Source organism: Triturus cristatus, chromosome 9 (genome assembly GCF_964204655.1).
Source record: "Triturus cristatus chromosome 9, aTriCri1.1, whole genome shotgun sequence".
Classification (NCBI taxonomy): domain Eukaryota; kingdom Metazoa; phylum Chordata; class Amphibia; order Caudata; family Salamandridae; genus Triturus; species Triturus cristatus.
Window position 1 is genome coordinate 129,966,355 of NC_140592.1, and position 21,478 is coordinate 129,987,832.

The 21,478-nt window shown below is 42.1% G+C and overlaps 2 long non-coding RNA genes across 3 annotated transcripts; both read right to left on the bottom strand.

Annotated features, from left to right (window-relative positions):
- Window positions 1-282: 282 nt before the first annotated feature.
- LOC146797510 (uncharacterized) lies at window positions 283-1,931 on the bottom strand. The gene is made up of 3 exons (XR_014968996.1): window positions 1,821-1,931; window positions 1,376-1,473; window positions 283-1,069 (listed from the first exon to the last, which is right to left on the bottom strand). It is a non-coding gene; the product is annotated as an uncharacterized LOC146797510 (long non-coding RNA).
- Window positions 1,932-14,180: 12,249 nt separating this feature from the next.
- On the bottom strand, window positions 14,181-15,825 carry LOC146797511 (uncharacterized). 2 transcript variants are annotated; one of them, XR_014968998.1, is made up of 4 exons: window positions 15,752-15,825; window positions 15,307-15,404; window positions 14,881-15,000; window positions 14,181-14,425 (listed from the first exon to the last, which is right to left on the bottom strand). It is a non-coding gene; the product is annotated as an uncharacterized LOC146797511 (long non-coding RNA). The 2 variants fall into 2 exon arrangements; XR_014968997.1 differs by lacking the exon at window positions 15,752-15,825 and having other exon boundaries at window positions 15,307-15,738.
- Between the last annotated feature and the right edge of the window lie 5,653 nt (window positions 15,826-21,478).

Sequence of the window (21,478 nt, forward strand, 5' to 3'; positions counted from 1 at the left end):
CCCGGCACTCAAGAGTTGCTGATGACAATGTCAGTCAAAATAATTTAGGATATAACACAAATGTGCAGTACCAATACAAGTGGTCCTTGCTGTCCCCAAATACTATCACTCAAATAAGAACTGAGGCACTTTTTTTGATGAATAGAAAAAAACAGTAATGTCCCAACATATGTTCTTCATAAGAAATCATGAAATTGAATGTGTCTTGTAACAAATTATATACAGTTCAAAAAAAGACCTAATCTCCTTGTTGCGTTGATATATTAGAACAGTACAGTGTACACATGAATATATCATATTTTTATATGAATTCCAAAGGAAAACCTTTCTCCTTATTGACTTTGTACATCATAACAGTATAGTCTACACATTTAGTCCCTTAAGGACGAAACAAATCCCCGCGAGGTGAGAAGAATCAGATGTCGAAACCCCGTCGAGTAAGTAATCCGGAACAGCCGACACTTGTTTCGTTACGCAATGTAACTTTTTCAAGGCTGTAAATGTCATCATTGCAAGAAAAACGTATGTTGACAGGTAAGCATAGCAAAAAATATTCTCTGAACATACATTTGTTCCTTTATATACGATATGTAGTGATGGCAGAAGGAAAAAACGTCCCAGCAAGAGATTCGGTCCAAACATGTGCGTATTTCATTGCTCACTAGATTAGTTATATTCCATTTCTATGCAAACCAAATAGTGAAGAACCAAGAGCAGGGAGATAGCCCAAAGAGATTTCATGCCAAAAGTACAAATATAAATATTGATCATAGTATTGTGAAAAGAAGGAAATCCAGAATTGTGAGTAAAAAAGATAAAATATGTCAGGCAGCCTAGCGGACAATGCCCAGAAACTAATGCATTTTTTATCATGCAATAACCAAACAAGGTGTGTTAAGTTGGAAATACGTGAATCCATCCCCACTGTCTAGTAGGAGTTGGACAGTACCTTCAATATAGTAGCGATGTTGAAGAAATTTAAGAGTATATCCTAGTCCAAAAGTATAGTCATCCGACGAGTGAAAGTGTCAAAAAACAATCCTGTTTGCTGGGTTCACCCTTCACTTGTCTAAGACAAACAGACAAAGGTAAAAATTAACATGCAAATGTGTAAATGTGTGCTATTGGTTAGTTCCCAATGCGGGCTGAGCCTCGCTGATGCAAAGCTCGGCAAATGATCCAGTATAACTGCAGTGTCCCTGAAAAGGACGGTCCATACCTGAAAAAGACAGATCCCAGAAAACTATCACAGACACGTCACGTTTATCTGAAAGAGGCGGTGTGACAGTGTATAAGGCTGTTACCATACAGAAATATGGCATAAATTCATCTAATGTAAATCATTCCACGAGGTGCGATTTGTAAAGTAACTTACTTCTAGCTGCCGTAATCCAGCAGCAAATCCGTAATGAAATCAGTAGGGCTGTCACAGTAGGACAATCAGCGATTTTAAGGACCCTTAAGGCAAGTTATCTGAAAAAGAAATATAGTGCACAGACCATGTGTCACAAAAACTGGTCGAAGTATGTAGCCCATTATCCAATGTTTTGTTAGAGGCTGAGGTATGTTACATCAGTCTCATTTCTCATACAGGGCGAAGTCGAGAAATCTCTACTATGAAATCACACACGCCTCAATCTGTGCTACAGTAACACAGACATATGTAATGTTCACACTTGTCACCAAGGTTTGTAGCCCATACAAATCACTATTGTGGGTGCCAGAACGATACATCCAATAATTCAAAATTATGTAGGGCCATTATTTATGCCAATACCCAAAGTTATCACAGTCATCCAATCATCACTGGTGGAACTTACTTTCCAAAATTTGGAGATAACGTCCAACCCTCAGGGCAGCCCCAATCAATCGCTGCACCTTTCTTTTTATTTTTAAGAATACGTCGCCAGAAAAGGTATAGGGACTATGAGCCTTGGGGGTGTGGTCATTGTAGCTGTTCCAGGCCTCATGGAGGGGAGACTCCTTCCCCCCTACTTAACATAAGTGCTTAAGTCCGGGGGATGGGACTTCAATTCCGTGGCCCAGGAAGAATGGGCAGAATGCCCCTCCTCCCCAAAAAAAAGGCTTGCACTTAAGGAGACAGGTCTCCAGGGCCCTTACATGCATTGGGGAGGGGGCACCACATCCCTATCTCTGAAAAAAAGAACATCGCCCAGGTGGATAAGCTGCCTGCAGCCACTAAATGGCTTGGGTAGGAGGGCTTCATTCCCCCTTCCAAAATAATATAAAACTATCCTCCTGGGGCCTAGCAATACCCTGGGGGCTTTCATTAGAAAATAGTGAGAGCCTGTATTTTTTAAATGCACCCCCCCCCAACCACCAGACCTAGGGGTCAGGGTATTACTACCTTGCCCACTATATGTTTTTTAATACATCTGTCTGGCGCAACATCTCTATTGATGTTGAAAGTAGCCAAGTAGATCTAATCTTTTGATCTATTGGGTCCACTGATATTCCATATGCTGAAATATACATCACATTTGAAAGTATTATATGCATTTACAAAAAATTACAGATGTGTGATTTCTGGGTAAAGATCTAGCTTTATGATAAATGGTATGTAATTCTGCTCAGTCATTTTGGCTCTAGCTGTGTCTAAATTTTCTATGGGACATTGCAGGGTGAAAAAACCATTTGGAATCCCCACTTTTTTTCAAACCTCGGTTTATGGATCACCTCAAAACATTCCAGACAGGAGATGAGTTGGATGAGACTTTTTTCTGAAAATATTTGCGAAGATTTGACAAACTGTTGCAAATTAAGAAATACATTTCCTATGGAGACATAGTCCGCATTACAATGGTAAAATATGTGTGTTTTTACGTGTAATAAATTTTAAAACATTTTAGGGCATGCATTGTCTTCTACGTCTACTGTAAAAAGGTGGGTGGTTGTCCAGGGTGCCATGTTTCTAACATTTCTAAGAATGAATTTAGGATCATCAACCAGTTTATTTGTAACATAGACAGCTAGCTCAATATCAAGAGTGATTTAACATTACTCAGCTTTTCATGGTTAATTAAAAAAAATGATAGGTTTATTTAAATTGAAAAATATGCCTTCTGTGAATATTACAACATTACTTGGAGATTATGAAGTCACTCACTATCATTTGTAACAAATCAGACATAATAACATAAGGGCCTTTCATGTCTGCAGCTTGCCTGACTCTCTGCTGGTCCATACTGCTGGATGCAGTTGGTCAGGGCACCATCAGCAAGAATGTTCTGTCCTTCCTGAGTAAAGCTGGGGACCCTGTCACCTGCTCCTTTAGCCATTCTGGGTCCCATAAGTAGAACCAAATGATCAGCAATAGATGAGAAGGTCTGCTACACTTAAACGATAGGAAGCAAGTGCCAAAATGCACCTTAAAAACAAGTACATCACCTTTATGGAATTACATCAACAAACCCTAAGATGACATACTATGGATTTCGCTAATTACGGACCATTTTAACCAAAGCATGACGGTGACGCTGGAAAAGGTAAGTGCAGACTACACCTATTAGTCCCTCGTACATGATGGATATGTCATGCATTCACCATGTCATGTTCTCCTCTATAAAGCTACATTTGGAGTATAGGCTATGACTGACAATGATACAGGCCAGTGGTGCATTTTCAACTCAAGAATCTATCAACCCTGATGTTGTTTCTGTCGTGAACAACTAGAACATCTGCAATACAAAATAATAGAGATAGACCATCTGCAGTTGAATGTATGTCAATCTTGACAGATGTTAAAGCAAATATTACTGAAGCAAAAAGAAAACCAAAAAAACAAGGAAAACACATCTTACACAGTTAAATAATAATCTTGCCTGGAAAAATTTATTTTTTATGTAACATAAGAACAATATTTTTGGACTAGAAAAATGTAAACTTAAATGTTGATGTGTTTTGTGACTAAGAAAATAGTAATATTAAAAAGTTGTCTAAATGATATTATATACAAAATTGTATTCCTGTTTGCATGCGCTAAATTAAGAAAATCATTTAAATATGTCCTAACAACTGTGTGTAAACATAGAGTATTGACAAACTGCCCTCATATGTTGCAGATATGCCCATCCACCAGCCCAGGAAAGAAGAAGATTTTTCTTTTAATGAAGCAAAAGAGCTTACAAACCATACTTCTATCAGGAAACCATGCAGGAGGCACATCATTAAGAAGCACAGGCTGAACTGATGCACCATTGAAGCCTTTGCAGTGCAATTACAATCAAACCAGTTGCCGGATATAAGAATTCACACTGCGATCCCACCTATTGTGAAGGTAGCGGCAGTGTTACATTTCTGTGCAACGGGGCTTCTTTCAGCACACAGTTTAGCAACTTCAGTGGAATGTTGCAGTCAACTATTTTCAGCTGTCCTTAGCCAGGTCTTGTGTATTACGCTCAGACATCTAAATGATACATCTAATGTTCCACAGATAATGCTTCACTCAACAATGTCACGGCTGAGTTATATGACTTGGAAAGTATTTCACATGTTGGTGGTCGTGTTATAGATTGAACTCACATTGCCATGGTGTCACTTCTTGCTTTATCAATGTGCAGGTGGTTTGCATTCCCACCCCAGTGTGTGTAAGATTTCCCGGCTCAACCAATGACTCGCTAGGGCTAGACAACAGCTGTATACCACAAAAGGTGGCAGACATTGCACCATGGAGGACCCAGCTTATTGGTAAGTGTTGACATAAGTGTTGTAGTGATATTTGATTGGAAAATATGTGCCTTCAGCTTGCTTTTGTGACTGTTTCTTTCATTGGACACAGCTTATCTTAGCTCCACATGGCTTTTAGCACCAAGGAGAAACCCCACAATGACACGGTAAGTCATCCTCAAGAGGTCCATGTGAGAACAAGGGACCTATGGAGCTGTTTGTGGATTCCTAAAGGCCCAGTTCCTGTGCCTGGACAAGTCTGGGTGGCCACCCCATTCTTTTCAGGGAAGGTCTGCGAGATAGTTGTTCTATTTTGCATGCTGCACAATGTTGCCCTTTGGAGGAACATTCCTTTCATCTCTAATGATGACCACCAGTGGCAACTCCAGGATGATGTTAGTAGGATGAGTCTGTAAGATGAGTAAATACTTCTTTGCCTGATGATAAGTGAATTCAAATACAATGTAAATGTAAACCAAATTAATGGATATCTCCTTGATTAGAATGTGTGCTACCAATGTAATAATTACTTTCCGTATTATTTTGGGATATTCAATGAAAAAATAATTATTTACTGGCAAATTTTGAATTGCAGTACTTTAGTATATATTTCAAATGGGACATTTAAATACAGACATACTATGTGACATCGTACCCATTTCAGCTATCAATTTCTTTTTCTTAGACATAAAAAAATTAATTTTTAAAATGAAAAATGTTTGTCTCAACCATATTAATATGTCTGCTTAATCCTTCCTAGGTCCTGTCATTCTGTCATCTGCTGGAGAACAAGCAAGTCATCTGTAGGTACATTGTAGTCTAAAAAAGAAAGAAAGAAAGACTATACGTTAGAGGGCCCCTGGCGAGCTGAAAAATAGGGGAGGAGGGCAGGGGAAAAGCAACATTAGAAATAACAAAACCTTCCCCAAATATTTATTAGTCGGTAATAACTCCCACAAATAATCAATGCCTCAATCAATCACAGAACTATGGTAAAATTACTTGTTAGACAATTTTATTTTTATATAAGCAAAAATTCTCTTTCATATTCCTTTATGAAAACGTTAAACACCCTATATGCAGCAGGTATCTTCCTTAGCTCGCACAGTTGATCAGAGGCACTGTCATTCTCAGTCACTTTGTATCCCAGATTAAAAAGGGGGGGCAAAGGTAACGCATTCAGTAGGCATTTAATCCCTTACGTTTCAAGGCACTGTTACTCAGTGTGAAAGGTGGGCAGTAGGATTGTCTGCTGGGAGGAAAACATTTTTAATACTTTGTGATTACCTTTTGCCAGTTTACTAGGTTAACGTGCGCACTCTTAGGGTTGCTTGGGGTATGGGACGCAGTAAATAGGAGTGCGTTAAGTGGAGTGTGAACACTAGTGGTAGGTTAACAAACTGGTAGGACTTCGCGCAGCGCAACTGGCTTTATTTGTGTTTCCACAGCTCCGGCATTACGGGGAGGACAAGACGGTGCCAAGTTCCAATGAACTCGCTGGTGGTAATTGAAGTGACACGCTTGGGCGGCACCGGCTAGCCAGCATCTCATCGCTTCTGGGAGCCACAGAGGGTTTGAGCGGGCGGCTTACCTGAGCCTACTGGGTTAGCCAGTAGGTCGTGGCTCTGGTTGCGTGGGTGAAAAGGTTGGCTGGTGGCTACTGCTTCCACAGGTAAGGGGTGACACAGTCACCTTTCTGGGGCTACGGTTACGTGTGCAGGCAGGTCCCATATAAGTTTTACATCTGTTAGCCATGGCCCCTCTGGTCCGGCGGCACTAGAAGCGATAGCGCACGGACGTCCTGCTGGAGGTTTTAATGCAGCAAGTCCAGGTCATGGGGCAGACTCTCAACAGGTTGCAGGATAAGGTGGAAGTGCTTGAGGTGCCAGAAGGGAGGGGTAGGCAGCCTGTTGTACCACCAAGACACTACTCCCCGCCACCGTCAAAGAGGTGCAGGCGCAAGCCATGTGGGAAAGAGGCAGCATCCCACCAAGAAGTGAGCCTGCACCCGTGACAAGCCCCCAGGGTGAGGGTGGCGCAGGTGACCCAGTCCCACCAGCAGACACGCCGGGCCCCATGGGTGAAGGGGGCACAAGGGATGCTGTGCCGGTGGGACCCATTGTTGAACCCGCTCTTCCCCCGGGGGATGGGACGGGCGGAGCAAACCCGGCAGAACCAGACATAGCCGCCAACTTGGCAGTAGTCCTGCCCTGGCTGGAGATAGTAGGGAACTGGTCTCACGCCGCAGGGGCGACAACGGGCGGGGGGGATGCCATTGAAAGGGCAAAGAAATTGATGGCTGAACTAGGAAAGGGGAGGCCAGGCGAGGTGCCGGCAGTACTGGCAGGGAGTGCAACACCCGTTGCCAAAGCACCAGTGTCCGGTGGCAAAGGTGTCCAGGAGATAAGCAGCGACGCAAAGAATACAGACGTGGGCAAGACGGCTGATGTAGCAGCACCAGCAGGTACGAGAGCAACACTACCTCCACTAGGTTTGGGGAAGATGTGCTCCGGGAGGGAGCATTTGGGGCGGCATCTGTCTTTTTTTTTTTTTTTTTTTAACAATTTTTTATTGATGCAGTTGGATATTACATGATACAGAAACACATATTAACAGCATTTATACTTATGCTACATCTTTAAAAAGACTATACCTAAAAAGAAAGAATATATCAAAACAGAAAGGCAGTATGTATATACGTTCCACAGTACAATATACATCAATCTCTTGGTCTTGCAGCAATCCATTCAGAGATAGGAGACCACATCATTTTACCGAAATCCTGGGTTTTCTTCCCTTTCTGAGCATAGTGAGATATCTCTATATTGTATATGCCCAATAATCTAGATAGCCATATCTGGAAAGAGGGGGCATTTGTATCCTTCCAACCTGAGGTGATTAATATCCGAAGTACTGCTACAGATATAAAGACCAGGGCTTCCTCAGCTTTCCCAAGTTTTAATCGATTATCTATGCCAAGTGGCATCAAAGAGGAGGACAATTCTATCCTCTGGCCTAATAGCTCCCCCCAGAATTTAACTATCTCTGCCTGGATAGCTGATAGTGAACCACAATTATAAAACATATGCAGCAAATCTGCTTGAGCCATATTACATCTGAGACATCTATCATCATCTCTAACCCCCCACGAAAATAGCTTTGCGGGGGTATTATACAGATCGAACAAGGTCTTATAATGCTGAGCCCTCAAGTTCGTAGAGTGAAATATTTTTTTATTCAGATAAAGAGCCATGTCCAAATCCACATCGGGGTTCCCTAACTTTCGTGCAAGAGTATTCTCCATTTTCCCGATATCACTTTTGATTTAACCCAACAAAAACATATAGATTATTTTAAGGGATTTCTGAAACAATTGGCAGCCTAAGTCTTAAAGCCTTAAATACACTGACCAGTTGAACATAAAAGAACCAATGACTTGAAGGGATATCAGCTCTACTCTGGAGAGCATCAAAACCCTTTATCCCATCTTCACCCACCAGATCTCCTAGTGTCCTAATTCCATGCTCCTGCCAAATCCGAAGATTCCTATCTAAACCCCTCCCCCAAAATAAACTAGAATTGCTGAGGTGGAGATACGCATGAATTTTGGGGATTTTAAAGAGCCTAGATATAGCTCTCCAAACTCCCCATACTCCTTCCAAGATCTTAAAACGCGGTCTTTTATAATATCTACGATCAACTTCACACATCAAGAGACCTTGTGCTTTTCTTCCAACTAATAGCTCGTAAATAGATGGTGGCGTCTGTAGATCTCTATCCTCTAGATTATAAGATTGTGTAAACTGAAAGAGGATGGACATTTCAGCTAACAAACAGGACCAATGATAAAGTCTTAAATTAGGTAAGGTGAGCCCGCCCCTATCCCTCGGGAGTGACAATAAATTTGTGGAGCGTCTAATTTTCCCATACTGCCAAATAAACCTTATAAAAATTGATTCTAGCCGCTTGATAATTTTCTCCTCAACTAACAAAGGTATAGCACGGAAAAGATATAACATTTTTGGGAACATTGTCATTTTGAGGACATTCACCCTCCCAATCAATGATAAATGTAGAACATCAATTCTTTTCAGATCTATTTCAATCGATTTTCCAAGTGGGATAAAATTCTCCTCTGCAATCCTATCGACTGATGCATTGATTCTAACTCCCAGGTAGATTGCAGAGTCCATATATCTGGAGTCAGATTTAACAATATTTGCCGTACATATAATTTGTGTTTTCGATTCATTTAACAAATAACCAAATTTATGACTAAATAATTTGGCCAAATGGGCCAGAACACCAAGTGCCTGTTGAGGATTAGTAGTGATCACTGCCAAGTCGTCGGCATATGCCATAATCTTATTTTCATAGCCATTGCATATCACAGGTCTTATCATAGGGCTAGCTAAAATCTCCCGAATAAAAGGGTCAATATAAAGAGCAAAGAGGATAGGGGAACAGGGACAACCTTGACGCGTACCTCTGCTTATGAAGATTTTTTCCGAACGTTCACCCATAACCACAATCCGCTCGACTGGATCAACATACATTGCTCTCAATGCTGTAATACAGTTCTTGCCAAAACCCCTACCAATTAAAATCTGCCAGAGAAAGTCCCACCCAACACGATCAAAGGCTTTCTCGGCATCGAGCAGGATCATGGCCATCTCTCCCCCCACCGCAGACTGGACATCAAATAGAGCTATTGCCCTCCTAATGTGGTCTGTAGTACCACGCCCAGGTACAAATCCATGCTGCCATGGGGAGACGAGATCGCCTATGATCCTGCCCAGCCTCTTGGCCCAAATTTTAGAATAAAGCTTCGTGTCTGTATTAATTAACGAGATTGGGCGATAGCAGCCCGGCTTCTCACTAGGTTTCCCCTTCTTATGAAAAACCACTATATTAGTTTCCTTCCATGATCCCGGAACCTGAATATTTTTGGAACGGGTTTGAAAAATATGTAAAACCAGATTTTAGAGGTTCCTTGGCACCCCACACATCAATCAACCCATGTGAACTAATGAGGGCTTTTATAGCCCTAAAGACTCTCGGCTTTCGTCCAGAATAAGCTATGTTACTGGCCCAGTCAGCCGAGATATTCAAATCCCCACAAAATATTATAGGGGTTAGCCAGTTTACCAACTCCATTTCTAAAAAATCGAAGATCTCAGGGTCAGCACAGTTTGAACCATAAACAACACACAGTGTGAAGCCTTTTCCCATCTCCACCAAAAGCCATCTCCCGCTACCATCAGTTTTGATCCGCCTACCACCACCCATAGAAGTCCTAGCTAGAACAGCAACCCCTCTAATTGTTGATGATTGAGTTGTACATACTAACAACTCAAAGCCATTTAAGTGCATAAGACTCCTTCGAGCCCAGGGAAGATGGGTTTCTTGCAAACATAAAACGTCAAAATTATTATGCTTCACATACTGTGTCAATTTATTACGCTTCCTCCAATCATTCAGCCCACCTATGTTAACTGAGCAAATTTTAATGCCTGCCATCCCTAAAATATACATATATATCAGAAACCATCTGAACATTTAGCAAATTAACAAATACTTTAGTCATCAAGATCTGCCTACAGAAATATCCATTTTCTTCTTTTTCTACGAACACCATACCGCATCTTATTTTTCAGTTTTTTATTGACCCACCTATTCTGAGATAAGCAGCATAGGAGGTGTTCCCAATCCACAAACAAGCACAATTCAGACTCCTTACCCAAACTTTTAAGGCATTACAAGACTGAAATTGTAATCTTTGGGAAGAGCATATCACATTGGGACTCCACCTGGTGGCCAACAAAGCTAGTATTGACACCCACCCTCACCACTCACATCAAGGACCTCAGAATCATCACTGACAGCAAATTCGACATGACCACCCAAGTCAATATGTCACCACTTCATGCTTCCATACCTTGAAGATACTGAGGAAGATTTTCAAATGGCACCCAATGAGGAACCAGCAAACTATCATGGATATACTGGTCACTACCAAGCTGGACTACAGGAGCACCTCCTATTCTGAGATAAGCAGCATAGGAGGGGTTCCCAATCCACAAACAAGCACAATTCAGACTCCTTTCCCAAACTTTTAAGGCATTACATTACACTGGCCAGCATACCTCAACAATTGCATCTGCTTTTGCAAACCTTCCAGACACCTCCATCTGTTCTGACTCCTACTTGCACACATATCACACATGCTGAAAACCATATCTGGTGGTTGAACCTCCTCCTACATCCCTCCTAAAGTTTGAAATGACTTGTCACTACACAGAAGAGCCACCTCCCCACTTCTTCAATTGCACAAGAACCTGAAGACCTGGCTATTCTAAAAGTCCCACTGGGCCCTAGGTGCAGCCAGACACACACCTTCTCAGTGCAATGATACCCTTCCAGGTGATAGTGTGCTTTACAAATCTGCCTAACATAACATAATATCCTGGAGTGTGCTTAGAGTCGGCAGCAATTATTTCCTTTTTTTGTTATATGGGTTCCCTGGTCCCACCAGGGTTCCCACTATGCCTTTGTTGGTTGGGGGCTTCAGGAGGAAGGCCCATGGCCCCTTAGCAGCACCTACTCACACAGCCTGCACCCATTTTGTGTATCAGCGGGAGCCAGCTTTGCTCCCTCCAGCTTGGATCAGCTTTTCTGTCTGCTCCCACCAGGTGGGAGCAAACCTATGCGAACATTTGGGTCCATGGATCGGAACGGACAGGTGTAATGCGGGCACGCACGCTTTTAAAATTTTGACTAGTCGCAATAGACCCCACCTGGACCCATGACGTGAAGTCATTCTTTGCTTCACATTTTACTGGCTTTCGGAAATCCTGAAGGCCCCAACGGATAAACCGGGAGTTTGTTTGTTATACCCCCCATAGGTTAGGGTGCGCCTTAGCGTGCGCATACCGCCGTGGAGGGACGGTCCTGACGAATGCTTCGCTAAATTGCACTTCTGATGCAGAAACATGTTGACCAATCTTTTCACTTAGTTTAAACTGGATGTGTCTGGTCAATTTAGCCAGATAACAAACATCTGAATCACTTGCTTTTAATGGTACCTGGTTTTCCACCATTAAAATTCTTCTGGGAATAAACCAAGGTATCTTTTAATCTGCATACCTTCACTATTGCAATTACCACACCAAAAAACCTGCTCCGCTGTAATCCAGGTTTCATAGCACACCAGGGAGGCATTCGGCCTCTCTGGTGGGGACCCAATGATGAAGCATGTCACCAACTAGGTTGGTCAGTGAGGGTTCTTTTAAACAAGAGTGATTCCTCGTGTTGGCTCTTTCCCTTTATTCTTCCTTTGGCCTCACTCTTTTGTTGTTTTAGATGGGAGCAAACCCATGTCACTGCCCACAATAGCACAGCATTGTCCTGTGGAATGGGGTCCGAAGGACACTGTTTGTAGTCAGGCGCTGTGGTCCAATAGAAATTGGGTATCTGGTTGGCAGAGGTATGCCCGCTGCCTAAGCAGAAATCACAATCCTAGTCAATCCTAGTCAGGGTAAGTCAGAAACACACTTTAAATTACCCTCTGTTAGCTTGTCACAGAGTAGTCAGACTTAACTTAAGAGGCAAAGTGTAAAGTATTTGTGCAATAATTCAACAAGTAACAGTGAAAACACCACAAAAAGATTCCACATCACTTTAGAAAAATAACTAATATTATTATGAGTTATGCAAGACCAAAATGATGAAACTCCAATAAGTAGAAACCAAGATATGATTTTTTTTGATAGAATAAACTGTTTTATAGTGCTCAGAAACAAATAGTACCAACTGAGGCTATCTGGTTATTCTTGACCTTGTCAAATCCAAAGGTTCAGACCAACCGCAATGGAGCATGGGTCGGATACAGGGACCAACTTTGGCCCACTAAATTGTACCTTGGATGCATCAGCGTTGAGGGCGATGCGGGGTGCAAAGGAGGTGATGCGTTGTTGTCGATCTTGCAGATGTAGACAGGACATCGGTTCAGAGCTGCGTAGTATCGAGGATGCGTCGATAGTCAAGGTGCGAGGGACACCGGCATGCTGTGTCAGTGTCGAACTGCTGGGCTGAAGGCAATGCGAGCAGCACGAAGCTGTGCGTCAGCATCCAGCCTTGCAAAGTCAGAGATGCATCAGAAACTGGAAATGATGTGTTGCGCAGTCTGTGATGTGCAGTTCGCAGTCCAGGCAACAGCGGCGAAGCACCAGCATCAAGGAAAATGCACCAGTTCCGTTCAGCACAACATTGTGATGCAGAAGGCACCAAATGGTTACAGTAAGAACAAGGCAACTTTCTAAAAGTGTCATTTTTAGAATACAAATTTAAAATCCAACTTCACCCTAAGTTGTGTTTCTAAATAGTGATTCCACCAAACACCACCAAATGTGGGGGTCCCTTCTAGTCCCAATTGGAAATTATACTTATAAACTGTAATAAGGTAATCTCCATGTTACGCTACAGGCAAGTCAGGCCTTGCCGTAGTGAAAAATGAATTTACAAGTTAAAACTACATGTCCTACTTTTTAAGTACACTGCACCATGCCCTTGTCCTACCTTGTGGGGGACTTATATGTATTAAACAGGATGTTTTGGGCCTGGCAAACGGGTTAACTTGTCAGGTTGACATGACAGTTTAGAACTACAAACACAGGCTCTGCAATGGCAGGCCTGAGACACATTTAAAGGGATGCTTAAGTGGGTAGTACAATCAGTGATGAAGTTTCACCAGTAGAATTTAATTTACAGGTCATGGGCACATATAATGCACTAGGGTCTTGTAGGTAAATTAAATAGGCCAATTTTGGATAAGTCAATGTTACCATGTTATAAGTATAGACCACATGCACTTTAGTACTGGACAGTAGTTGTAAAGTGCCCAGATGCTTAAAGCCAACAAAAACAAAGTCAGCAAAACAGGTGGTCGGAAGGCAAAATGTCGGGGAAAACCACTTCACGGATGCGAGGTCTAAGAGGGTCCCTTATGTACCTTGATGAGGGGAGGCCTATGGCCCCTCTCAAAAAAATTATTCAGCCTTGGGGGTGTACACAATACTACGATTGATAGTAATGGAAATACCAGTCGCACATCTATTTCCCAATTGCCTGAACAGTTCTAGGTGCCCATCGGGGTAGGAAATACATCCCACCACCTTGGATGTGACCGACAACAAGACCCGGGGAGGGGCACTTGTTATCACTAACGTTTTCTAACTGGGTACTATCCCGGCACTCAAGAGTTGCTGATGACAATGTCAGTCAAAATAATTTAGGATATAACACAAATGTGCAGTACCAATACAAGTGGTCCTTGCTGTCCCCAAATACTATCACTCAAATAAGAACTGAGGCACTTTTTTTGATGAATAGGAAAAAACAGTAATGTCCCAACATATGTTCTTCATAAGAAATCATGAAATTGAATGTGTCTTGTAACAAATTATATACAGTTCAAAAAAAGACCTAATCTCCTTGTTGCGTTGATATATTAGAACAGTACAGTGTACACATGAATATATCATATTTTTATATGAATTCCAAAGGAAAACATTTCTCCTTATTGACTTTGTACATCATAACAGTATAGTCTACACATTTAGTCCCTTAAGGACGAACCAAATCCCCGCGAGGTGAGAAGAATCAGATGTCGAAACCCCGTCGAGGAAGTAATCCGGAACAGCCGACACTTGTTTCGTTACGCAATGTAACTTTTTCAAGGCTGTAAATGTCATCATTGCAAGAAAAACGTATGTTGACAGGTAAGCATAGCAAAAAATATTCTCTGAACATACATTTGTTCCTTTATATACGATATGTAGTGATGGCAGAAGGAAAAAACGTCCCAGCAAGAGATTCGGTCCAAACATGTGCGTATTTCATTGCTCACTAGATTAGTTATATTCCATTTCTATGCAAACCAAATAGTGAAGAACCAAGAGCAGGGAGATAGCCCAAAGAGATTTCATGCCAAAAGTACAAATATAAATATTGATCATAGTATTGTGAAAAGAAGGAAATCCAGAATTGTGAGTAAAAAAGATAAAGTATGTCAGGCAGCCTAGCGGACAATGCCCAGAAACTAATGCATTTTTTATCATGCCATAACCAAACAAGGTGTGTTAAGTTGGAAATATGTGAATCCATCCCCACTGTCTAGTAGGAGTTGGACAGTACCTTCAATATTGTAGCGATGTTGAAGAAATTTAAGAGTATATCCTAGTCCAAAAGTATAGTCATCCGACGAGTGAAAGTGTCAAAAAACAATCCTGTTTGCTGGGTTCACCCTTCAGTTGTCTAAGACAAACAGACAAAGGTAAAAATTAACATGCAAATGTGTAAATTTGTGCTATTGGTTAGTTCCCAATGCGGGCTGAGCCTCGCTGACGCAAAGCTCGGCAAATGATCCAGTATAACTGCAGTGTCCCTGAAAAGGACGGTCCATACCTGAAAAAGACAGATCCCAGAAAACTATCACAGACACGTCACGTTTATCTGAAAGAGGCGGTGTGACAGTGTATAAGGCTGTTACCATACAGAAATATGGCATAAATTCATCTAATGTAAATCATTCCACGAGGTGCGATTTGTAAATTAACTTACTTCTAGCTGCCGTAATCCAGCAGCAAATCCGTAATGATATCAGTAGGGCTGTCACAGTAGGACAATCAGCGATTTTAAGGACCCTTAAGGCAAGTTATCTGAAAAAGAAATATAGTGCACAGACCATGTGTCACAAAAACTGGTCGAAGTATGTAGCCCATTATCCAATGTTTTGTTAGAGGCTGAGGTATGTTACATCAGTCTCATTTCTCATACAGGGCGAAGTCGAGAAATCTCTACTATGAAATCACACACGCCTCAATCTGTGCTACAGTAACACAGACATATGTAATGTTCACACTTGTCACCAAGGTTTGTAGCCCATACAAATCACTATTGTGGGTGCCAGAACGATACATCCAATAATTCAAAATTATGTAGGGCCATTATTTATGCCAATACCCAAAGTTATCACAGTCATCCAATCATCACTGGTGGAACTTACTTTCCAAAATTTGGAGATAACGTCCAACCCTCAGGGCAGCCCCAATCAATCGCTGCACCTTTCTTTTTATTTTTAAGAATACGTCGCCAGAAAAGGTATAGGGACTATGAGCCTTGGGGGTGTGGTCATTGTAGCTGTTCCAGGCCTCATGGAGGGGAGACTCCTTCCCCCCTACTTAACATAAGTGCTTAAGTCCGGGGGATGGGACTTCAATTCCGTGGCCCAGGAAGAATGGGCAGAATGCCCCTCCTCCCCCAAAAAAAGGCTTGCACTTAAGGAGACAGGTCTCCAGGGCCCTTACATGCATTGGGGAGGGGGCACCACATCCCTATCTCTGAAAAAAAGAACATCGGCCCAGGTGGATAAGCTGCCTGCAGCCACTAAATGGCTTGGGTAGGAGGGCTTCATTCCCCCTTCCAAAATAATATAAAACTATCCTCCTGGGGCCTAGCAATACCCTGGGGGCTTTCATTAGAAAATAGTGAGAGCCTGTATTTTTTAAATGCACCCCCCCCCCCAACCACCAGCCCTAGGGGTCAGGGTATTACTACCTTGCCCACTATATGTTTTTTAATACATCTGTCTGGCGCAACATCTCTATTGATGTTGAAAGTAGCCAAGCAGATCTAATCTTTTGATCTATTGGGTCCACTGATATTCCATATGCTGAAATATACATCACATTTGAAAGTATTATATGCATTTACAAAAAATTACAGATGTGTGATTTCTGGGTAAAGATCTAGCTTTATGATAAATGGTATGTAATTCTGCTCAGTCATTTTGGCTCTAGCTGTGTCTAAATGTTCTATGGGACATTGCAGGGTGAAAAAACCATTTGGAATCCCCACTTTTTTTCAAACCTCGGTTTATGGATCACCTCAAAACATTCCAGACAGGAGATGAGTTGGATGAGACTTTTTTCTGAAAATATTTGCGAAGATTTGACAAACTGTTGCAAATCAAGAAATACATTTCCTATGGAGACATAGTCCGCATTACAATGGTAAAATATGTGTGTTTTTACGTGTAATAAATTTTAAAACATTTTAGGGCATGCATTGTCTTCTACGTCTACTGTAAAAAGGTGAGTGGTTGTCCAGGGTGCCATGTTTCTAACATTTCTAAGAATGAATTTAGGATCATCAACCAGTTTATTTGTAACATAGACAGCTAGCTCAATATCAAGAGTGATTTAACATTACTCAGCTTTTCATGGTTAATTAAAAAAAATGATAGGTTTATTTAAATTGAAAAATATGCCTTCTGTGAATATTACAACATTACTTGGAGATTATGAAGTCACTCACTATCATTTGTAACAAATCAGACATAATAACATAAGGGCCTTTCATGTCTGCAGCTTGCCTGACTCTCTGCTGGTCCATACTGCTGGATGCAGTTGGTCAGGGCACCATCAGCAAGAATGTTCTGTCCTTCCTGAGTAAAGCTGGGGACCCTGTCACCTGCTCCTTTAGCCATTCTGGGTCCCATAAGTAGAACCAAATGATCAGCAATAGATGAGAAGGTCTGCTACACTTAAACGATAGGAAGCAAGTGCCAAAATGCACCTTAAAAACAAGTACATCACCTTTATGGAATTACATCAACAAACCCTAAGATGACATACTATGGATTTCGCTAATTACGGACCATTTTAACCAAAGCATGACGGTGACGCTGGAAAAGGTAAGTACAGACTACACCTATTAGTCCCTCGTACATGATGGATATGTCATGCATTCACCATGTCATGTTCTCCTCTATAAAGCTACATTTGGAGTATAGGTTATGACTGACAATGATACAGGCCAGTGGTGCATTTTCAACTCAAGAATCTATCAACCCTGATGTTGTTTCTGTCGTGAACAACTAGAACATCTGCAATACAAAATAATAGAGATAGACCATCTGCAGTTGAATGTATGTCAATCTTGACAGATGTTAAAGCAAATATTACTGAAGCAAAAAGAAAACCAAAAAAACAAGGAAAACACATCTTACACAGTTAAATAATAATCTTGCCTGGAAAAATTTATTTTTTATGTAACATAAGAACAATATTTTTGGACTAGAAAAATGTAAACTTAAATGTTGATGTGTTTTGTGACTAAGAAAATAGTAATATTAAAAAGTTGTCTAAATGATATTATATACAAAATTGTATTCCTGTTTGCATGCGCTAAATTAAGAAAATCATTTAAATATGTCCTAACAACTGTGTGTAAACATACAGTATTGACAAACTGCCCTCATATGTTGCAGATATGCCCATCCACCAGCCCAGGAAAGAAGAAGATTTTTCTTTTAATGAAGCAAAAGAGCTTACAAAACATGCTTCTATCAGGAAACCATGCAGGAGGCACATCATTAAGAAGCACAGGCTGAACTGATGCACCATTGAAGCCTTTGCAGTGCAATTACAATCAAACCAGTTGCCGGATATGAGAATTCACACTGCGATCCCACCTATTGTGAAGGTAGCGGCAGTGTTACATTTCTGTGCAACGGGGCTTCTTTCAGCACACAGTTTAGCAACTTCAGTGGAATGTTGCAGTCAACTATTTTCAGCTGTCCTTAGCCAGGTCTTGTGTATTACGCTCAGACATCTAAATGATACATCTAATGTTCCACAGATAATGCTTCACTCAACAATGTCACGGCTGAGTTATATGACTTGGAAAGTATTTCACATGTTGGTGGTCGTGTTATAGATTGAACTCACATTGCCATGGTGTCACTTCTTGCTTTATCAATGTGCAGGTGGTTTGCATTCCCACCCCAGTGTGTGTAAGATTTCCCGGCTCAACCAATGACTCGCTAGGGCTAGACAACAGCTGTATACCACAAAAGGTGGCAGACATTGCACCATGGAGGACCCAGCTTATTGGTAAGTGTTGACATAAGTGTTGTAGTGATATTTGATTGGAAAATATGTGCCTTCAGCTTGCTTTTGTGACTGTTTCTTTCATTGGACACAGCTTATCTTAGCTCCACATGGCTTTTAGCACCAAGGAGAAACCCCACAATGACACGGTAAGTCATCCTCAAGAGGTCCATGTGAGAACAAGGGACCTATGGAGCTGTTTGTGGATTCCTAAAGGCCCAGTTCCTGTGCCTGGACAAGTCTGGGTGGCCACCCCATTCTTTTCAGGGAAGGTCTGCGAGATAGTTGTTCTATTTTGCATGCTGCACAATGTTGCCCTTTGGAGGAACATTCCTTTCATCTCTAATGATGACCACCAGTGGCAACTCCAGGATGATGTTAGTAGGATGAGTCTGTAAGATGAGTAAATACTTCTTTGCCTGATGATAAGTGAATTCAAATACAATGTAAATGTAAACCAAATTAATGGATATCTCCTTGATTAGAATGTGTGCTACCAATGTAATAATTACTTTCCGTATTATTTTGGGATATTCAATGAAAAAATAATTATTTACTGGCAAATTTTGAATTGCAGTACTTTAGTATATATTTCAAATGGGACATTTAAATACAGACATACTATGTGACATCGTACCCATTTCAGCTATCAATTTCTTTTTCTTAGACATAAAAAAAATAATTTTTAAAATGAAAAATGTTTGTCTCAACCATATTAATATGTCTGCTTAATCCTTCCTAGGTCCTGTCATTCTGTCATCTGCTGGAGAACAAGCAAGTCATCTGTAGGTACATTGTAGTCTAAAAAAGAAAGAAAGAAAGACTATACGTTAGAGGGCCCCTGGCGAGCTGAAAAATAGGGGAGGAGGGCAGGGAAAAAGCAACATTAGAAATAACAAAACCTTCCCCAAATATTTATTAGTCGGTAATAACTCCCACAAATAATCAATGCCTCAATCAATCACAGAACTATGGTAAAATTACTTGTTAGACAATTTTATTTTTATATAAGCAAAAATTCTCTTTCATATTCCTTTATGAAAACGTTAAACACCCTATATGCAGCAGGTATCTTCCTTAGCTCGCACAGTTGATCAGAGGCACTGTCATTCTCAGTCACTTTGTATCCCAGATTAAAAAGGGGGGGCAAAGGTAACGCATTCAGTAGGCATTTAATCCCTTACGTTTCAAGGCACTGTTACTCAGTGTGAAAGGTGGGCAGTAGGATTGTCTGCTGGGAGGAAAACATTTTTAATACTTTGTGATTACCTTTTGCCAGTTTACTAGGTTAACGTGCGCACTCTTAGGGTTGCTTGGGGTATGGGACGCAGTAAATAGGAGTGCGTTAAGTGGAGTGTGAACACTAGTGGTAGGTTAACAAACTGGTAGGACTTCGCGCAGCGCAACTGGCTTTATTTGTGTTTCCACAGCTCCGGCATTACGGGGAGGACAAGACGGTGCCAAGTTCCAATGAACTCGCTGGTGGTAATTGAAGTGACACGCTTGGGCGGCACCGGCTAGCCAGCATCTCATCGCTTCTGGGAGCCACAGAGGGTTTGAGCGGGCGGCTCACCTGAGCCTACTGGGTTAGCCAGTAGGTCGTGGCTCTGGTTGCGTGGGTGAAAAGGTTGGCTGGTGGCTACTGCTTCCACAGGTAAGGGGTGACACAGTCACCTTTCTGGGGCTACGGTTACGTGTGCAGGCAGGTCCCATATAAGTTTTACATCTGTTAGCCATGGCCCCTCTGGTCCGGCGGCACTAGAAGCGATAGCGCACGGACGTCCTGCTGGAGGTTTTAATGCAGCAAGTCCAGGTCATGGGGCAGACTCTCAACAGGTTGCAGGATAAGGTGGAAGTGCTTGAGGTGCCAGAAGGGAGGGGTAGGCAGCGTGTTGTACCACCAAGACACTACTCCCCGCCACCGTCAAATAGGTGCAGGCGCAAGCCATGTGGGAAAGAGGCAGCATCCCACCAAGAAGTGAGCCTGCACCCGTGACAAGCCCCCAGGGTGAGGGTGGCGCAGGTGACCCAGTCCCACCAGCAGACACGCCGGGCCCCATGGGTGAAGGGGGCACAAGGGATGCTGTGCCGGTGGGACCCATTGTTGAACCCGCTCTTCCCCCGGGGGATGGGACGGGCGGAGCAAACCCGGCAGAACCAGACATAGCCGCCAACTTGGCAGTAGTCCTGCCCTGGCTGGAGATAGTAGGGAACTGGTCTCACGCCGCAGGGGCGACAACGGGTGGGGGGGATGCCATTGAAAGGGCAAAGAAATTGATGGCTGAACTAGGAAAGGGGAGGCCAGGCGAGGTGCCGGCAGTACTGGCAGGGAGTGCAACACCCGTTGCCACAGCACCAGTGTCCGGTGGCAAAGGTGTCCAGGAGATAAGCAGCGACGCAAAGAATACAGACGTGGGCAAGACGGCTGATGTAGCAGCACCAGCAGGTACGAGAGCAACACTACCTCCACTAGGTTTGGGGAAGATGCGCTCCGTGAGGGAGCAGTTGGGGCGGCATCTGTCTTTTTTTTTTTTTTTTTTTTAACAATTTTTTATTGATGCAGTTGGATATTACATGATACAGAAACACATATTAACAGCATTTATACTTATGCTACATCTTTAAAAAGACTATACCTAAAAAGAAAGAATATATCAAAACAGAAAGGCAGTATGTATATACGTTCCACAGTACAATATACATCAATCTCTTGGTCTTGCAGCAATCCATTCAGAGATAGGAGACCACATCATTTTACCGAAATCCTGGGTTTTCTTCCCTTTCTGAGCATAGTGAGATATCTCTATATTGTATATGCCCAATAATCTAGATAGCCATAT